The sequence below is a fragment of the Pyxicephalus adspersus genome, chromosome 2 (assembly GCF_032062135.1).
Source record: "Pyxicephalus adspersus chromosome 2, UCB_Pads_2.0, whole genome shotgun sequence".
NCBI classification, from domain to species: domain Eukaryota; kingdom Metazoa; phylum Chordata; class Amphibia; order Anura; family Pyxicephalidae; genus Pyxicephalus; species Pyxicephalus adspersus.
This window is the reverse complement of record NC_092859.1, coordinates 140,675,140-140,683,275: the sequence shown is the minus strand read 5'-3', so window position 1 is coordinate 140,683,275 and position 8,136 is coordinate 140,675,140.

Genomic DNA, 8,136 nt, shown 5'->3' with positions numbered 1-8,136 from the left:
TTTTGGGACCAATTAACTGAAATTGGATAATTTCCCACGGTACACCCGAAGATCTCTCAAGGCACACTAGTGTGCCGCGGAACAGCGGTTGAAAAACACTCGGTTAAATCATTAGTTTTAGGGCAAGGCCACTTAATTAGCTTGTAACCGATCACGTGTAAGGGTTTTTAAAGGGTCAGGTATTGACAATTTCCGGTACAGCATTTTCCTGCTGTTTCATAGCTGTTTTTTATACAAAAATCATGGATTATGTTCTGTTTGTGTGCACTAACATTAAAGTGAATGCGTTTATTGCATTAGTGCAAATACGATGTGATTTTGTTCCAAAGTTAGCACAGGATAAAAGTCCTCAATACTCTTCATGCTTCATGTACTAAGTGCTCTTTCTTCATTCTATATGGATATATTGATGGCTGGCCTGCTGATACAGCAAACTTGCTTCTGTGTGCTGTTTGACTGCTGAACGCAATGTAAGCTGACTGTTATATATTATTGAAGGTTATCCATGTAAGACATGGCATCTGAAGATTCATATGATCATATGTAATTACTCAGTGATGGCCCTGGGGTTGTGCAATACACCAGCTTTTTGTTTAGAATTATTTAAACTTACATTTTTAGAGATATGTTCTTTATTGTGTATTTTATTCATTGATTATATTTCAAAAACAATACGTAACCAAACAAGCCTACATACAGTGGTAATATGCGCCATTGTTATATTAATTGAACAGCACAGTAATATGGTAATACTTTAACATTATTTAAAGATAGTGGCTAACATATATATAAATATACAAATAATCTGCATATGAGATTTAGAAACGTGTACTCACAGTTGATCCAGAGGAAGGATGATCCCCCAAGGCATACCACTAATCTTTCCTCTATCAGTTTACTGATTATTTGCAGACACAATCTGTATTTCTCTGTCTTTAGGGCTTGTTTTTCAATGGCTGAGATTTATTTTTTTTGCTTATGAATTTATACTGATATCATGTTGCTTTTTATCTTTGTTCACACTTCCCAGTTCCTGTGTATTGCTTTGGAGGATACACAATAATGTGTGGTGCAATAAAGTAAAAACAGCGGCCGCCAACCGGTGGTCCGCGGCTCTGGTCGGTGCACCCCAGAGCATGGTAAGGAGAAGGACCTCTCTGGGGGGAACGCACCGGCCAAAGCCGCGGAACACATCCCCGAGCAGTTCCTAGGCTCAGGGAAGTGGGCAAGCTGTGTCCCTGCACACAACCCACCCACTCTCCCTTTGCAGGCTCAGATCTGGATGGGAGAGTGGGCGGGGTTATGTCATAATGACGTCACCCTGGGGGAGATTTCTAGTTGTGATTTTAGTGGTCCGCAGATCTGAAAAGGTTGGCAACCACTATTTTAGATAGGAGAGTGGGCGGGGTATGTCATAATGACGTCACCCTGGGGGAGATTTCTAGTTGTGATTTTAGTGGTCCGCAGATTTGAAAAGGTTGGCAACCACTGTTTTGAAAGTTCTTGCATCACAAAGGAATAAACCAAAACATGTGCATGCGGCTTTTTTTCAATGCAGAGCATCACTACACACTGTAGTGCATGAACTGTGCATTGTGATGCATGTCAAACGTCTCTGCATTGGGGTGATATTGGAAATTAATGGCAATGCAACAAACCCATGTTACTCAATTGTCCCCGTTTTGTCACAGGACATCTGCATCATCTTCTTTCATCTCTTCCTTTAGATGATATTTGGCCATGTCCACTGGCAGGGCCGGAATGACATAACTCCCAGGCAGGCACAAGGGAGTTTCTTCATTCCCAGCACGTGCAGGGGAAGCAAGGATTTCTGGGTATTCTTGCTACTAAAGCTGACACTGCGCATGCACACCTCAGCTTTTTGCCAGATACCTGGTGAAATTAGGCAGGTAGGAGGGATGTTTGCAGAAGGGACACCACCTGCCCCTTTCTGCAGTAATGAACTGCCTGTTTGTGGATTCCCAAAGTGGATATTTAGTTCTACGGTCTAACGTGAGCTGCGAAAGGAACAAAAAAAGGACCCAACACATGTCTCTAGCTACCACTCATAGGCTGGGTCTACACAGACGTTTTTAAAAATGCATGTACACGTTCCTACTGCATTTATATGTGTTTATATGCACTTTTATTAGGGTTTTAAAGCTTACCTTTTTGCTTTTTTCATGTTTCCGTATGCCTGTATATGGTAAGGCACCATTGTAATATTTAATGAACAGCACAATAATATGTTTAACTTTTGAGATAATTATAAGCTCTTAGGACATGGTACTATGATAAGGATATAGTTTGGTAAACCTTGTTCATTTTAGGCACAATTTCATAAAGATTAGGTAATGTGAATACCCAAAACATAAATGTTAATTCATTTGCATCCTATTGAATCCTAACCGTTCATGCATCGTGCACTCCCTTGTCGTTGGAAAGGATCGTGAAAGATCCTTTCCAACGACAAAAATTGGCAGTGTGTACGCAGCTTAAGGCTCGTTGTTTAAAGTTCTTTTTTAATTTTATAATTCCTGTATTTCCTATAAGCACACTTTCAAAAGTACTTGAACAATTGTAAGCTTTTCGGGGCAGGGTCCTCTGATTCTCCTATGTCACAGTCTGTATCTGTCTGTCATTTGCAACCCCTCTGTAATGTACAGCGCTGCGTAATAAGTTGGTGCTATATAAATCCTGGTAATTATTATTATTATTATTATTATTAATAATAATAACATTTATTAATAATCAGTCATTGATCTGTCCACAGTTATCCAAGCTTGCAAATGAATGTTTTGCTGCGTTTGTTCATACTGCAGACTATGTTGTCTATGTGTTAACCAAAGAAGATAAAATTATTATCAGGCAATGATTACTGTATGTCTACAATTGTTTGTTTTTTTTTGTATAACAGTTAGGAGATTTGTTAAGGGGAAAAACTGTTTTAAGTAGATTTTACTTGATATATTTTTAACTTCCATATTTAAACGGATGCTTTGCATTCTACTTGATATGGTTTAAAGAGGAACTATACTCAAAAACGAGTCTTTCAATTAATAATCTAGTCTTACTTATCTTGGTATCCATAAGCCAAGGCTGATTTTGTGAGTATAGGTACGCTTTAAGTGTGTAATTTATTTATGTGGTGTATTTAGTGTATTTTGAAAAATGATAGATTTCTTTCTGACTCAGATCGATATAAAATTGGGCTTTCTGATACTTTACCTTTTTTATCAGCAACTGCTCTTTTCAGAGCTTTTATATTTAGTTATTGTCTCTCATAAATCCTGCTGTTTAAAAAAAGCCTGTTTGCAGGGTACAATAACTCAAATCATGTTGTAGAAATTGATTATTAATTCCTGTAAATCATCACTTGGCTTCTGGACTATTCCAAGATACAAAGTTCACAGGAAAGCATACAAGGCACATGCGTAAGGTTCCATAGGACATCTTAGTTTCACCTGCATAAGTAGAATCAGATCCTGGTGCACCTAACATAATGGTAATCAAACATATATACAAGGCATTTACAGCTTTTTTACTTTCCCCTATTGCCACAATTACAATGAAAAAGCCAAATACAATTGTTTTATGTAATCACCAATTTCCCATTGGAAGTGTTAGAAATTGGAAATAGGCAGCCACTGTAGTTCAGCCTTTTTGCTAGCTCAAAGTGCTCAGAGAATTCTTTATGTATTCTATATATGTCCAATATTTTTTATATGGAAAAAACAGATGTAAAACATTAAACACTAAAATACAAAAATAAAAAAATAAAAAATTCCATTCACCCAAAACCATTATATAGGTTGGCTTTGGCTGAATAAAACTTTAACCGCCGCCACCTGATATAGGATAGACCACTGTGATAAACCATACATTTCTATGTGCACCTTGGGCCATAGAGTGAATAAATAGGCATTTTTTCCAACAAACACTGTTGGAAGAAATGTGAAAAGAAAACTAAAGCACCACCTTTTTCCTTGAATGCAATTTTTTAATGAACAATATCTCATTTATGTAGCTGAATTTTGGTTTCATTCCTGACCATAAAAAAAGATATTTGCAAAACCACTCCACATCTCCTTCAATATTTTTGGTGTTTTTAGGTAAAGCCATTGGATACAATGGCATCGGAAATACGAAACTACCAGTCCGACTTAGGTGGCTTTGACACTCCTAGTGCAGAATCAAAGGAATAACAGTGGCCCACCAAGTTGTTTTACTTGGCCTGCAGACCATGATACACAGCAGTTGCTTGCTGCTGTAACTTGCAAACAAAGCTGACACAGGATGTCTCCTATTACTCTTCCAGGCTTTGCTGCAATTTATGTCATCTGTCAGAGTTCAGCAGAGGACGCCAGTAATGGGAGACTGCTCCCAATAACTCCTAACCCCGGCCCTCTGTACATTACACATACCCGATCCCTGCACTCTCTAGGTTAACTACTCCTCTGACGTTATTTATTTTTGAGGTTTTTAGGTGCATTTGTTATGTTTTTATCTGAAAGGAAATATGAAAAAAGGCCTGTAAAAAAAAAAAAAAAATGAATGAAAGCAGGTAGGCATAGCACAGAGAAGGAAAGACTTAAATTTATTATTAATATTACCTAGTATTTAAATAGTGCCTCACAATCTAATGTCCTACCATAAGCCGATGTCTTTAATAAAGTAACATTTTTTGGGGGGAAAGCCAGTTAACCTAACTGAATGTTTTTGTAATGTGGGAGTACCTGTTGGAAACCTGGACATACACGTGGAGAACAGGGGTGTAGTCGTAAAAAAGGAAGAGAGGGCACGGTACTATCCATGGCGAGCACTCAGGCGCATCATAGTTATGAAACGAGCCCGCCCCACTACACCCCTGCCTATGTGTCTCTGGGGAAACTTCCCCCAGAGTGACGTCATGATACCAAAACCCACCCCACTTTTCTATCACAGGCTCGGGACTCTGAAGGAAATTGGTTAAATGACGTAATTCCTATCACAAAGTATTCTCTGCAGCATTATGCACCTATAATGCTAGTTGAACATCTCTACCTCAACAATTCACACCTTCAGCTATAAAATTTTAAAGTATAACACCAAGGGTAGGATTATGGTAATAGAAAAGGGTGGTTCAACAAATCTCGCATCCTGGTCTTGGACAATTAACATCCCCACTGTCACATTCTATGGCGATTGGATTAAGGTGTTTTTGATGTGTGGATATAAATGCTGAGGTATTTCCTACACTTATATAACTGACAAAGCAGCTTGAAAAGTTGTGTAATGTCTTTAAAATTACACAACAAATCAAGTTCCACTAGTCTACTAGATATACCATGAACCAAAACTATAAAAAAAAATGGGAACCTTCACAGACTTTAAAAGCATTGCCCCAGCAGGACCTCACTCTCTGATGCATTTCTCCTAAGAGACTTAAATCATGGGAACTAAGAATCAAGCCCATCGAGTGTAAAACACATCAAGGCGTGAGATTCTTTTGAGGCTGTGTACTTTTATTACAATAACTTGCTAGAAGATAAGAGTGTTACTGCCTTGCTTGCTTCGGTAATAAACGTTTTTAAAGCAGGATCTGCACCAAACCACACTAATCTAATCAATGCTAGTAATCAATTTTCTTTTGCAAGTTCAACAAGAAGGTACAAACAATATAAAGGCAAATGTCACAATAAATGATAAGCAGCACAGAAGGTAAATGACAAATAGTAGATGTATATGTCTGAAGAATACAAAAATCATGGAAATTTACAGGGACAAGGCTTGGATGTTAACAAGGTTCTGGTTGCAGGAGATTTAGTAAACAAGAAGTTAGTTATGTTGTAGTCACATAGAGGAGTATGCATCTAGTTGGTACTAGTTTTCAGCTTTGAATGTCTTTAGCTTGATGGGATGAATGTCCTCCTTGGTGTGTGGTATGCCAGTCAGTATATTATTAACACTGTATGTGTGTCTTGAGAAGTCTAGGACCTGACCATTTTTGCACAATGAATTGTGTTCCACTTCCCAAGCAGCAACTAGGTTTCCAATGGCATCCTGTTGGTTTGTGAACACCTGGACTGGATTTTTGCCTGTTGACCCTTCAGGTGATAGGTCTAATAAAGACATCCATATAGCCTGTATGTTCAACAGATCGAAATCTGGATCCCCCAGGAGTCAAGCATTCCTGTACTGACAGAGTGCCCAGAACACCTCCCCAGCAAGAGACCCTTGTGTCCGTCACTAGAACTATCAGGGATGCAAGGAGGACCTGTTCAAAGTTAACTTTAACAATCAAAGCCACTATAAAGAGCTCCAAGGAAAGAAGATATTTGTCCTTTCTAGAATTAATTTTTCTTTGTAGAATTCTATTGTAGAATTCACTTTCTGTTGCCTGAATCCTAAGCCCCCCATGTACTCTTAGAGGGAAGACCTGAGCTAAACATGAAGATGCGGTGTCTTAGCTCCAGGGTTTTAGGCTTGCAACTCAAAATGAATAACAATGATCAGACCCAGGTACTTCAGGCATAGTTCATCTTTTACTCCACGCTGCCCTTCACCTAGTTGTAGTCCTTCAGGGTCTTCAGCTTAATATATAGACTGGTCAGCAACAGTCGAGCTGATGTCACTTTGACACAGAATTTATCTCCTGCAACCCCTGCGGCCTGGATGAATGGCCAAAGTCTAGTATAACACCCAAATAACACTAAAAAGCAACCAGAGGTAGCAATTGTACGCCAAAATGATGGGTTAGCCATGGACACAGAAGCAGGTACTTTGAAGAGGAAGCTACAGGAGTACAGAGTAATTCAGCCCAATCATTGTCATTTTTTGCTGGGGGCTGAACCACATATCACAAACAGTGTTTTTAATTAAATAAATGGGTCCCCTATCTATATACATGGTATATATTCAGAATTTTAAATTAGATACATCAATGACAGAGCACAGAAAAAGGTATTTGCTTTACAGTTAATTTTATTCTTTACAGCGTTCTCTGAACTAAGCAGGCAGAGGGAGGGAAAACATAAAAAGGGGCCTACAGTTGCACACCTATAGCCTGGTGAGAGATAAACATGAATTGCAATATGTCATTTTTACCTAAAAATAGATCAATAGGTCACGTATTAAATCATTGAGCTCTTCTTGGGAGAAATGCTGGTTTAATAAAACACTTCCTTCATATTCACTTCCACTGCTAACTCCAGGATTACACTCCAAACCCTGTATGTCCTCCATGTCGGTTACAGGAATATCAGGGAGCATACTAAACACTGATATGGGAACATTAGTACCATGCGGCACAGGTCGTCTTGCTGATTCCAAACCAGAGTACTCCCACTTGTTTTTCTTGTAACGATTGAAACCTCTTACATTCACAGCACAAAATAACAAATCATTATGATGATTGTTGTGCTCTCACCATAGCATAGGTACACCACATTTCAATCTTTTCAGTTTTCCATTTTTCCACTGACGTAGACACTCTACACAAGTTTTGCATACCATATGGGGAGCCCAATACTTATCTTTGTCCCCCAGTTTATTACCAAAATGTGCAAGGTATGCTTGTTTCACAAATTCTGTAATGTTTCTTTTCTGTTTTTGCTGAGAATATTCACCACAAATGTAGCAAAATACATTAGGGTCATTTAAACACCTTCTTGAAGAACTCATATTTCTGTAAAAAAAGAAAATGTATGAATAAAAAGAAGGCAAATGAAAGTTTCATGAAAATAATGCTACATTTAATATATAAAATGCAAAATATTGGTGTAAATAAAGATTGATAATACTATGCTGTGTTAACATTTGTTGTTGGTAAAAGCGTCTATTTCGATTCCTGTATCACAAGAACTGGAGCCAATTTAATGAAACTGATGTCATTTCTGGATTCAGCAGACTTGTAGTACACTAAAAATATTGAAAAATCCTTGGCAAGTGAAAAAAAATTGTTTGTTGAAGTGTGTAATTATTGCAGAAGCCAGATACCTTGACCTGTACACTAGGCTTAGCAAATGATTGCTAAACAAATGGATCTCTATAGGGAAGGTTATGCAAGCAGCATGTAGTAGTGATTACCTTGATTGTACAATGCTTGGGTGGAAGACAATACCAGCTTCATGTGCAATGGTATGGTACAACATGCTA